Source organism: Mchenga conophoros, linkage group LG3 (assembly GCF_057382185.1).
Source record: "Mchenga conophoros isolate Kocher_MC1m ecotype Shallow Benthic linkage group LG3, M_conophoros_male_GT1.1, whole genome shotgun sequence".
NCBI classification, from domain to species: Eukaryota; Metazoa; Chordata; class Actinopteri; order Cichliformes; family Cichlidae; genus Mchenga; species Mchenga conophoros.
The window spans coordinates 3,742,261-3,755,384 of NC_140528.1; the positions used below are offsets into that span (position 1 = coordinate 3,742,261).

General features: G+C 42.8%; 1 protein-coding gene and 2 long non-coding RNA genes across 3 annotated transcripts in view; 1 reads left to right on the forward strand and 2 right to left on the reverse strand.

Moving 5' to 3' along the window:
* LOC146577017 (protein NLRC3-like) overlaps positions 1-13,124 on the forward strand; it is a 543,118-nt gene that overhangs the window by 93,692 nt on the left and 436,302 nt on the right. The window lies entirely within an intron of this gene.
* LOC146577019 (uncharacterized) lies at positions 5,109-5,418 on the reverse strand. Its single transcript, XR_014891621.1, has 2 exons — positions 5,284-5,418; positions 5,109-5,180 (listed from the first exon to the last, which is right to left on the reverse strand). It is a non-coding gene; the product is annotated as an uncharacterized LOC146577019 (long non-coding RNA).
* Positions 12,402-12,992, reverse strand: LOC146577020 (uncharacterized). Its single transcript, XR_014891622.1, has 2 exons — positions 12,831-12,992; positions 12,402-12,505 (listed from the first exon to the last, which is right to left on the reverse strand). It is a non-coding gene; the product is annotated as an uncharacterized LOC146577020 (long non-coding RNA).

The window sequence follows — 13,124 nt, forward strand, 5'->3', positions numbered from 1 at the left end:
ACAGTAAATACAAAGATCAGGATTTCTGAGAGTAATCATTATGAGTCTGAACACATGATCACTGAATGTTAGTCTCCACAATAATAAGCTAACACAAGCAAACACAGCTTTCAGCTCTTATTTTGAAACTGGCTTATTTAGAGAGCTGTGATGTGAGCGTGCCTGGCTCTGAGGCACTTGGGTCAGCCTCTGTTGTTTAGAAGTGTTACAGACTGTGAATGACACAGACCTGTCAGTTTCCATGTTTGTCTGTAACACAGCTCAGGGCTCCATGCTGAACGCATCCATCCAGTGTTATTGATCCAGGACTGATACCAGCATTGGGATCAATACTACAACACACAATCACATGTGTCCACGTGATGTGTTTGACCAGCTTTATTCATTAATGATCAATCAGCTTATTTACTGCATCTGAGTCCAGCTTCATTTAAATGATCCAACCATGAAAATGACATCAGTCCTACAGAAGCACTTCATGCTAACAGGAAGTCATTGATTAAGGTGGAATAACACAGAGACACAACCACTCACAGCTAACCTGACCCCACTAACTGCATGTGTTTGGACTGTGGGAGGAAGCCGGAGTACCGGAGAGGACGCACACAAACACGGGAGAACATGAAGCTCTGAAACAAAGATGGTGGATTTGACCTCAGGACCAGGCGGGGTTACGGGGGTCATGACCCCCCAATAATAGATCCAGCTACACTGAAACTGTCAATTTCATTTACTTTTACTGTTTTAAAGCTATCAGGCTGCTTTGTGGCTCACTCAATACTAAACTAAGATACTTTCAGTGTGAATCATTTGCAGGAACACAGGCAGGATTTAAAGTGCAGAACTTTACAGTCTCTGTCTCAAAGTTGGTCTGAACATGCTAACAGCTCTTTGTTTTTTTCAGTTTTCACTGGTTTGATGTAATGAAAGAAATTTTAAAGAAGCAGACGATTGTTGTTATTTTAGTTCTATAGTTTCATAAATCGTGGTGTGGATCTAAGTCAACATTCAGAATAAATAAGATAATACAGCACTTTGATGGTTGCCTTTGTATTTTCCCAGCAGTGCTCAGGTTGGTTCTCGGCTACATTTACATACAGATGTTAATGTGTTCAGCAGCTGGACTCATCTGAGGAAGGAACATTGGAAAGGTGCTCAGTGCACAACTGCATCACTAATTTTATGTAAGACCCTGTGTTTTATTGTATTTATATATTTGTAACATTTGACTCAAACACTTTTGGGAAGGATGAAAATGTTTTCAGGAGGAAGTTTTTCCTTCTGTCCGACTGCAGTACACACAACACTGCGTCTCCCCCCATTATCACACTTCCTCAGGCTGGTGATGAGCGCCCCCTGGTGTCAGTGTTGATGACGTCATGCACAGTGAAACATAAACAGTGTCTGTTAATAAAAAATCATGTGTCCATTTTCATGTTTGCATCATGTTTCTGTAAAATCATCAGCTGTTTCTGAACCTTCTTCATTGTTTGACTCATTCCAACAGCTGTGAGCTGTGATGGAGTCAGAGCAGCTTCATCACTGATGTTCAGGTGAAGCTGAACTTAATAAACTGTAGAAATGATCAGGATTCAGGCTGGATGTGTAAAACACTTCTGTGTGAGGTCGCAGTGCTTCATATGTGTGTGTGGGCTGAAGCACACACGTGTGAGTCCTCAGAGGTTTCACACACATCACTGCACACACTTATAATCCTAGTTTAAGCTTGTGGATCATATCGGACACATCAGCAGCTCTTTGGAGACAAAGATTTGAGATTTAAGATGAGTCATAGTCTTTCTATCCATGGTAGCTTCCACTGCTGAGGCTCGGGAAACATGAAGAGGATAATTAAGAGCAAGCATCAGCTCTGTCTCATCTAACTACACAGTATTATGATCATGCACTTATGTCTCAAACTAAGACACAATGAGACAAAATGAGTTCTGTGAGTCTTTAGATTATCAGTAAATTCTGGTGACAGTTTGACGCTCAGTGGAGCCATTTTTGGTTTGTGATGAGTGTTTTGTGAGCTTCTGTTTTGTGAGTCGCTCTTTGTAATTTAGAAGATCGTGCAGAAATGTGCGCGCCCTTATCTGAGAGGACACGGAGAGAGTGTCGCAGACTCGAGGTGAGGAGATAAACCTCGGAGCTGGACGGCCTGCACGTTACCCATGTGCATCTTTTCAGTGACATCAAGTGAACCCATAATAAGCATTTCTATGTCTTAGACATCATGTCCATTTCTAATGAGAGATTATTTTTAAATGAGGGAAACCTGGTCTAACAACACGCTTACAACAGAGCTAAAGGTTCACCACAGTGAGACGGTGGGACTCTGATAAGAACTGAAACACTGTGTATGAACAGCTGAGACAAAACTATATATAAACACTCATTTATTCCAGTTTAGTTTACAATGATTTTAAAGTAATGTGGAACGATTCATGTTCATGAGCTGTTACAAACACAACTATTGATTTGTCTATATATGGTCGGACTACAAGGCTTGTGTTGAGGCTCTTGGAATAATGTGTGAATTACAGCAAGAAATGATGGTTTTCCATTTTACCAAAGTGGAATAAAATCACCACAGCAAAGAAATCATGTTATTGTCTGCAGCTAAAATATATGGTGAACATGGTTTTATAATAATGTGCAAACACAACCTCACTCTGCTCTATACGAGGAGCCAACCACAGCTGTCCGGGTCTTCATCCACCACCTCCACCATCTTTGCTCATCATCATTCACTTAATTGCTGATTGGTTTAAATCAAACTCCATTACAGGTTCAACTCCATTATATAACAGCATGTTGACTTTGGATCTGGTGTGCAGTGCCACCTTAAAAGATGAGGAAACTAAGAGATTACAAAAAAAGAAGTGGAGGAGTTAAAGAGCTGCAGCAGATTAACAGTTTCTGACAGTCATGTGTTAGAAATAGGACGATTAGATGAGCTGAGGGATCCATCTACTGCTCAGTGAAGCCTCATCAGAAACAGTCTCAGTGGAAGGATGGCTCTATTGTTAAGGAAGGACACAGGCAGAAAGACTGGCGTCTGTCACACAGGAACTGGACTGAAAATCAGCTGCACATATTCATCAGTATGTGCAAACATATTATAGGTGTGGAATTCAGGACAGTACCATCAGAAGTTGATCCACTGTGCAAATGTCTGATTGGCAGTGGCTTCATTTTTCACTATGAACAAACTGCTAATGCAGCATCACAGGACGTCAGCCATGGATTGGCCTCCCCAGACCTCAACATTACTGAAACATCTTAACAGAGGATGGAAACAAAGGGAACCAACATCCAAGAAAAGAGCTGCTGCTGAAAACTTCCTCACAGAAAACACAAACAAGCTTGACTAAGAGACTCCAGGCTGTGCTGAATTATAAAGGTGGACTGACCTCCAGGGTCCTTAGTATCATATACAGTGGGGCAAAAAAGTATTTAGTCAGCCACCGATTGTGCAAGTTCCCCCACTTAAAATGATGACAGAGGTCAGTAATTTGCACCAGAGGTACACTTCAACTGTGAGAGACAGAATGTGAAAAAAAATCCATGAATCCACATGGTAGGATTTGTAAAGAATTTATTCGTAAATCAGGGTGGAAAATAAGTATTTGGTCACCTCAAACAAGGAAAATCTCTGGCTCTCACAGACCTGTAACGTCTTCTGTAAGAAGCTTTTCTGTCCCCCACTCGTTACCTGTATGAATGGCACCTGTTTGAACTCATCATCTGTATAAAAGACACCTGTCCACAGCCTCAAACAGTCAGACTCCAAACTCCGCCATGGCCAAGACCAAAGAGCTTTCGAAGGACACCAGGAAAAGTATTGTAGACCTGCACCAGACTGGGAAGAGTGAATCTACAATAGGCAAGCAGCTTGGTGTGAAGAAATCAACTGTGGGAGCAATCATCAGAAAATGGAAGACATACAAGACCACTGATAATCTCCCACGATCTGGGGCTCCACGCAAGATCTCATCCCGTGGGGTCAAAATGATCATGAGAACGGTGAGCAAAGATCCCAGAACCACATGGGGGGACCTGGTGAATGACCTGCAGAGAGCTGGGACCAAAGTAACAAAGGTCACCATCAGTAACACACTACAACGGCAGGGAATCAAATCCCGCAGTGCCAGACGTGTTCCGCTGCTGAAGCCAGTGCATGTCCAGGCCCGTCTGAAGTTTGCCAGAGAGCACATGGATGATACAGCAGAGGATTGGGAGAATGTCATGTGGTCAGATGAAACCAAAGTAGAACTTTTTGGTATCAACTCAACTCGTCGTGTTTGGAGGACGAAGAATACTGAGTTGCATCCCAAGAACACCATACCTACTGTGAAGCATGGGGGTGGAAACATCATGCTATGGGGCTGTTTTTCTGCCAAGGGGACAGGACGACTGATCCGTGTTAAGGACAGAATGAATGGGGCCATGTATCGTGAGATTTTGAGCCAAAACCTCCTTCCATCAGTGAGAACTTTGAAGATGAAACGAGGCTGGGTCTTCCAACATGACAATGATCCAAAACACACCGCCCGGGCAACAAAGGAGTGGCTCCGTAAGAAGCATTTGAAAGTCCTGGAGTGGCCTAGCCAGTCTCCAGACCTCAACCCCATAGAAGATCTGTGGCGGGAGTTGAAAGTCCGTGTTGCTCGGCGACAGCCCCAAAACATCACTGCTCTCGAGAAGATCTGCATGGAGGAATGGGCCAAAATACCAGCTACTGTGTGTGCAAACCTGGTAAAGACCTATAGTAAACGTTTGACCTCTGTTATTGCCAACAAAGGTTATGTTACAAAGTATTGAGTTGTATTTTTGTTATTGACCAAATACTTATTTTCCACCCTGATTTACGAATAAATTCTTTACAAATCCTACCATGTGGATTCATGGATTTTTTTTTTCACATTCTGTCTCTCACAGTTGAAGTGTACCTCTGGTGTAAATTACTGACCTCTGTCATCATTTTAAGTGGGGGAACTTGCACAATCGGTGGCTGACTAAATACTTTTTTGCCCCACTGTAAGCTCAGTTTGTGTCTTATATACTTTCCATTTATATAACAAAATATATAGAAAGGAGGGTGGTTTAAGATGTCTGTAGAGTTTTATTCATTATCTTTAGACAAACAAAGAAAGCACCATCCATTCGTCTCCAGTCTGTATGAAAAACAGGGGAAAGGTCAAATTAAACCTTTGAAATTCCTTTCACAATAAATCCATAAATAAACAAAATAAAACATAGAAAAGTGTTTAAACCCACTTTTCCATAAAGCTGTCAATAGGAAATGTTCCAGTAAACATGTCTGTGTTTCTGCTGTTTTCCTTTCATGCGTCCACAGCTGACAGGTAACCCTATTGGAGTCGCCATAGTGACGGGTGGCGTCTCAGCTTCAGCGTGTTGATGGGCACAGCCATGGTTACCACAGCTGGAGTTGGTGTACGGCGAGCTGTGAGAGGACAGAGATGGAGAACGCACATTTAACTCTTTAACAGGAGATACGTTACGACTAACAGACGACTGCTGTCTACATGATGTCTTTGCAGCCCTTATGCTACATGTTACACAACTTTTCTTCATGCCAACAAGACTGAGGTGCCACATAGTCGACACATACAGCTGATTATGATGCATGTTTTACTATTGCTATGTTCACATCATCTGCTTGGCTTTATCACTGGAAGCCTGGAGATCCTCTGACGTGTGCATGGCTGATGTGAAGTATGATTAGTCCTACATGACATCAACAACAGAGGCAATGAAAGCTTTGTTGTTAACAGGTTGTAGGTAAAGTCAAATGTCTACTTCTACACTTGTGTTGGGTAAAGTTCGTCTCACTGCAGCAGATTTATATCTGTGCTTTCACAGGGCGTGATGTGGAGCTCAGCGCTGAGGTGCAGGTCTCCTTGGAGACGGCATCCTGGCTGAAATATTATCATGCTTCCAAAACATTTCAGCTTTTATTTTGAAAGAAACAAGACTTGAAAACGAATCCCCTTCTTCCTCTTTGTCTTTGTTCTTCAGAGGAGTGTCACCTGGACAAACTCAGGGCTGTTCTAGAGCCTTTGTTATTATTTGACTCCATAGAAATAAAACTGAATCGAATCAAACAAAAACTCCCAAACAGCTAAAACACTTTGCTTTATTCTCTTTTTTAACAAATACGTTGAAGTCCATCCACAACAACACAGCTGAGATCTCCTTTGTAATCAAGTGTTTACATCCTTTGTACAGATCTGCATACAAAACAATCATTTACGTCCCACAGAAGTCTAGTTACACGTAACTATACAAGAACTGGTGAATGACAGAAACATAAGACACATGATCACAGGTGATAACAAAAAGAGAAAGAATTCATGTGTTAGTGATGTTTTTCAGCCCTGATGGCTCATGTTGGAGAAACAAGCTGAGGTACGTGGAAAGTTCACACACACAAGTGGGCGTGAGCGCACACACAGAGAGAAACACAACTGAAGCATCTGTTTACTGTTTCTGCTTTCATCATCTCTGCTGCTGTGTCAGGCTGGGGTCTCTCAGTGACGTGGTTGAGGTGAAGTATGACGAGTATCCCTGATTCAGTCCATCGAGACAAAGGGCAAAGAAAGCTGTTGTTAACAAACTCTATGGTGATGTGGCGTTTAGCTCTGACTCTACGCTCTGCTGAATCCTTTGAACCTGCTGATCAGTAAAGCTCTACGTGCTGCAGCAGATTGACCTCATCTGTGTTCACAGGTGTGGACCTCAGCGCTGAGGTGCAGGAGACTTTCATTCAGTTCTCCCTGCAAACAGCATCCAGCCTGGAAATACTGTCATCTTTCCCACAAATGGTGCTCTTATCTCAGAGAAGAAGTCTGATGTAAATAACTGCAATCAACATAACTGCAATCAATAATGCCAACATGATGACTGTTCATAGCTCCTGCTTTGAAATACTGAACTTAAACATTGACCTGATGAAAGATCACAATTCACAGTGGCCCACTGTCAGAATCATTCTGAATATAAACTCATCGAGTTAATCTGAACCTTTCTCAAATGTGCTGTGAATAAATGCTGCTGCAAGCCACTGTGGGAAAGCTGTGTTATTATCATGGAAACATCTGTGACACATTCACAGAGGACGAGGACACAAAGGGACGACACGCAGAGGCTGTGTTAAAGTCAAAAATCCAAATCTTTAGTCCTAAACAGGCAGTGGTTACAAACAGGAAGACGAGCAGTCCATTAAACAGTCTACAGGGTCAAACATACAGAGAATTCAAACAGCTATTAAAAACAAATAACTGGACACTGAAAAACTTCAGTGATGTGTGAGGCACCAAAGGGAAGCAGCTGAGTATATTCAATGAATTCTCTTCAAATACAAAGACAGAAACTCCTACAGGCAGCATGCAAACTGAGCAGGATACACAAAGATCAGAGATTACAAAATAAATCAGAAAAGGATTTCAAACTTACTGAGAGCAAGGCCTCTGTTACAAATCTGTCTAATAGAAAAACATGCTGTACAGATACAATACGCTCAGTGTTCATGGTCATTTAAAAACTGGCTCTACCTGAACCACTTCAATATTTTATGAAGTCACTGAGTCGACCATTTCTACAGTTTGTTTCCTTCATTGCAGTTAGAGTGCGGCTGGTAAGGATGAAAACACACACAGAGCGTAAATTGTCTTTGTTAGTAACAAACGTCAGCAAAGAAAAGACAAAACACACAAACACTCTCATGATATTCATGAATCATTAGAAAGCATCCAAACATTCTGCTCGTGGACTTTTACAGTCTTATTTGCACTCGCTCATCTTCATAATCATCCTGATCAATACATGACAGGGGAGGCTTTGAGGTAGGCGGGGCTCTCTGCTGATGTCAGCATGAAAGGCAGGACCAGCGTCTGCCACATGTTGGTGAAACATCACAGTACACTGGCGTGGTTTCCTTTCCAGATGTTGGACGTTTGACACTTCAACGTTGAGGCCAACAAGAAGACACAGTTTTGGGTCGGGTTGCTGCAGGGTTTCTAACTGAGCAAAAGCAGAAGCACACAGACCAACAGGGATCAGATGCTGAGTGTTAGAGGAACATCTGTGCTGATCACTGAATGCTGCTGTGGTCTCTTGTTGAAGTTGGCTGGTGGGACAGTCTAATAGTGATATCCTGCCCATCGGAAGAACACTTTTAAAAACACATGCAATACTTTGTTTGTATTACAGTCACAGTTTGTGTTATTTTTGTCCTTTAAAAGTGTTGCTGTACTATAAAGTCCTATAATTTGAGGCTAAAATGGCTCAGAGAGTCTCTCTCTCAGAGGATCTCCTTTGAAAGTGGAGACGGCTTTATCCGCTGATCCACGTCACTTTACCTGGATGTTTTCTTTGAAGCTGGATGAAGACTCCTCTCCCTCACTCCTGCTGCAGCTGTGTGGTCCAGTTGGCCTCTGAGGTCACAGTCAACATCTGTAGCAGAAGAGGGCAAATAAAAGTCCAGGTTACCAAAACTGGGAGCTTTTCCAAAATAGAGCGTAACTGGACTTTTTCAGCCTTACAGGCAGATAGTCGTCTGAAGCTGCAGCTTTTTCTTTTTAGCTTTTTCCAATCTCTGCTCTCGGCTTTCTTTGAGAACATGTCTGCTTTCTTGGCATGGGTCTGTCTGCTGTTGGTGAAGAGACTAAATCCACATACTCGCTACTAAGATCTCCTCAAGTAGTCTCAACCAGATTACAGTTTAAGAGTAAATGTCTCCTGAGAGTTTCACCTTGGGGAGATGCTGTCTTGCTAACATGCAATCATGAGCATTAATCTATGAGGTGAAAAAGTCATTTTAAAAGCTCCAGCCACAAGTTTTATTTCATCTGTGTTTTGGTCAGAGTCCCATCAGACCTCCAGAATGGTGTCAGAGTGTTTTCTATCCACGTGATGAGCACAGGCCTCAGGTCCAGACCTCCACGGGCACCATAGCCTCTTTGGAGCTAATAGGTGCAAGAAGGTTTTGTTGGGATAGGAACTGAAGAGGAAACTGACGAGGAAGGCAAGGATCTTCTTCAGCTCCTCCGAGCCGGGACCTCTTTGTGTAGGCCAGCATTGGCCAGGTAGCCCTCCAGCATCGCTGGATGGCCGACAGTGGAAAACCTAGAGGAGTAGGAGAGAAACAGCAGCTTGGAGCATGTCTTTATACTGTTTAGTTTTTAGAGCCACAGACTTTCTTTTAATGTCATTGTTCAGGATCTATGACTGATTATGTATTTATTGTATTCCTCCATGACTGTGTGACAGCAAGTGGAAAAAACCAGCTTCACCTTTGTTGATATGCTTGTAATTTTAATATTGATTAAATGGCCCATGAAATAATAGAAAGCTCATATATGAAAATGTATTTTAAGAAGTAAAATGTTAATCTGAGTACAAAGGAGTACACTCACCTTCTGGTAGATGGAGGTGTAGCGAGCGCTGGTGAACATCCAGGCCTCCTCGTAGAACTGATCACTGATTGGATCCAAAACATCGATGGAGGATCTGTGTAAGCGCTGAGGATCGTCCTGATGGACAGAACAGAAGGAGAGTGAGACAAGTGAAGATATACTAAACAACACTGTGACATGAACTGAGCCACACACAGTTTGATTCACAGGTGATTGACACATTATTTGACCACGAGCAATCTTTTCTGGTTTGACGCCGTCTTTGTAGCCAGAAACCAGCTCTCTCCTCGGCTTCCTCCACTACACGCTTCCCCCACGCCAGTCTCCTCCGTCACTATAAAGGGGAGAGTCATGAGCTCCATCACCCTCACCTGTGCCGTCCAACGTCCCGCCACCAGCCTCCACTGCAGCAGGCCAGAGACCACACCCCTGCCGCAATAAGTAAAAGTATATCCTTGCTGTACCCTTAATGCTAAATGTGCTAAATTAACCGCTGCCTTTGCCCCTTTGGGATTATTCTTATGTCACTGGGATGTTGACCTTTGACCTTCACATTAGAGAGATGGGCAGACATAATTAGTGTATGAATTTTAAAGTAACAGGTAATAAAGAGAGTGTAACAAATGTAGTCAGGTTTATTACTCTGTATCACACATGAGTGCCCGAGGGAGGCGGGGCTGACTGGGGAGACACAGGAAACAGAGAGACAGGGCTGACTCGACATGAAACGATGAAACGTGGGACACGGGAACAGAAACTAAGGAGGAGCAGCCGGGTGAAGGGCTGCTCCTGCCGGGAGCGGTGGAGGAGCCGCTCCAATCGGAGGCCGAGGACGAGGCGGGCGAGGGTCTATACCTGCCGGAGGCAGAGGAGTCGCTCCACCAAGAGGTGGACGAGGGGCTGTGCCTGCTGGGGGCGGAGGCGCAGTGCGGGGAGCCACTCCAAACGGGAGTGGCGGAGGCGGTGGCGGAGCAGCTGTGCGAGGAGACGGAGGTCCCTGCTCCAGGGCAGCCGGAGTTGGAGGCAGAGGAGCGGGACAGCCCCGCTAGGCCGGGGGTCGGCGGGCTGGCTAGTCCAGCCTCGCTGCCACCTCAGACGTCACACCACACAACCACCAACCCCTGAGTCCCCGTGTTTTAACACGGCGGGCGTGATTGCGGATGCCGTGCAGGTGCGTCCGCATGGCACCGCAGACCACGCCCCACCACACTGATAAATAAGAAGAACAAAAACCAAGAAAAACAAGAGTCAAAGAAAACCAAAAACACAAAGCATTGGGCCAGGACCCACTGCTGTGACATTTATATGTGATAAAAACATTAAAAACTGCTCAGATGTTGAAATCTTTCTACGTATACTTTAGGTTCAGCTCTCCAGCCTGGCATTTGGTTAAGCATGATTCAAACATTTGATTTTGTTTAACTGGTTTTAATTATAGTTACATTTTGTGAACATTTGTTGCAGCATTTAAAAATACATCATTTATTTTCAAACTTTTATTTGATTTAGAGCATCATGTTTGACCAACGTAAATGTTTTAATTTCATATAAAATAACTGAAACAGTGAACTAAATATCTGAAATCTTTCCTTCCTTAAAAGTTATAATCCTACTTAAGTTATAGTGCAAATGCTTAAGCAACAAATATACTTGATGCTAATTAATTAATATTTCCCTTTGATGTTGCAACTATGCGGTCACTTCTGTCTTTAAACAAAATAATATTTTCCAGTTACAGAAATCATAAAGTCCAAACTAAAGTGCTACTGTTGCTATATGCATTTTATATAAATCATCATCATCATCAGTAATGCTTTTTTAAGACGAGCAAAACTTTATTTCACTTTGGGTTAGCTGGGATAAGTGATGGATGGAGGGAATTTTACTTCAGCCACAGAAATCCTAAACAGGAAGGAGGAGCAGAGTTACAGTGGATCACTATCCAGCAGGGAAACAAGGTTTATTTCAATTTCTTGGCCATGAGTGAGATTTACTGAGTGGGCAAATTAGGGAGACGACACCATCAGATCCCGAGCCCTCCATGTGTTAATCAAGAGACGGCTGCTGTGCTACATCCATAAATAATGAATAAATTAGGAGCTAAAGCTGAAAGGACAGTTTATTTAAACCATCAGTGAAGATATTTAACATTTGAATTTTTTATTTAACATTTGCAAGATTCAATAACATAAAGAACCTGAACAAGAAAACATTTATGTGCATCAAAATACATTAAAACAAAAACTTTATAATAGGAAACAGTTTTCAACCAACTGATGAAAAGAAATCTAACCACTTGACATGAACTCTACAGTAGGACAGTTTTGAAAGCTTAAAATGGAACTAGGGGAAGAGTTTGATTCACAGCTGCCTCATCAGATTTTTACAGGAGATTCTATCTGAACTCTGTGGAGCCTGATCTCAAGCTTTTTGAGTCTGACACAGAAACCAGAGGATCTTTCTGTGTCTTCAGATTCACTGTGATCCAGTGATGGGAGTGATTTCAGCCCTGAGTGATCGCGCTGATGTTTGCACAGAGCAGACAATGAGATGAATGTTTGGGCACATTGGTAACAGTGAAACAGTTTATTAGTAACGTGGGATCGTTTGTGTGCAGAGTATGAACTGAGATTCCTGAAGCTCTTGTCACACTGGTCACAGCTGTAGTTTCCTTCCATGTGTCCACGTTCATGAATGTTACGACTACCTGAATGTGAGAAGCTTCTCTCACAGTGTCTGCACTTGTGTGGTTTCTCTCCTGTGTGGACTCGTTTGTGTGATTTAAGGTCCCTTACAGTGGTGAAGGATGACCCACACTGATCACAGAGGTGCTTTTTAACCCCACTGTGAATCAGTTCATGTCGTTTTAAATCACTTGGTGTGGTGAAGCTTCTCCCACATTCTTTGCAGTATTTCAGTTTGTCTCCAGTGTGTCTACGTTGATGTACTTTTAGGGTCTTTTGCTGACTGAAAGTTTTTCCACAGAGGTCACAATGAAAGTCTTTCCCACCACCACAGTGATGACAGGGTTGAGAACTGGATCCATCTGTGTCGCTCTGCTTCTAAACAAAGACACAAAGACAGTGTAAGTCAGTCCTTCAACATTTGTATCCTGAACGTCGCCTGAAATAAAGAGCATCTCTGCAGACGTCCAACTACATTTGACTGTTTCAGTTAACACACTCAGTTTACTGGGCTGCAATAACTACAATACTACCACCATAATACTACAGTAATACTAAAATCATAACTGAAAGGAAAATCTGAATAATCACTCAGAGCTGCTTTTCCATGCAGTAGAATTGCTAACATGCTAACACAGTTTAATGAGCAGAGTTGTTCCAAACAGTCAGGCTAAAATGACAAGATAACAATATAAATACATACCTCACAGTAGCTGCACTTGTAGAGTCTCTTTCTGGTGTGGATCTGTTGGTGTTGTCTCAGGTCATGTGGAGCTTTAAAAGTCTTCTCACACAGGTCACATTGATAAGGTCTCTCCTCAGTGTGGGTAAACATGTGTCGTTGTAAGTGTGCGTCTGTTGTAAACTGTTTGCCACACTGTTCACAGCAGTACACATCATGTCTGGTGTGAATGCGTAGGTGTGTATTTCGGTACCCTCTCCGGCTGAAAGTTTTTCCACAGATGTCACAGCTGTATGCCTTAATTCCAGAGTGGGT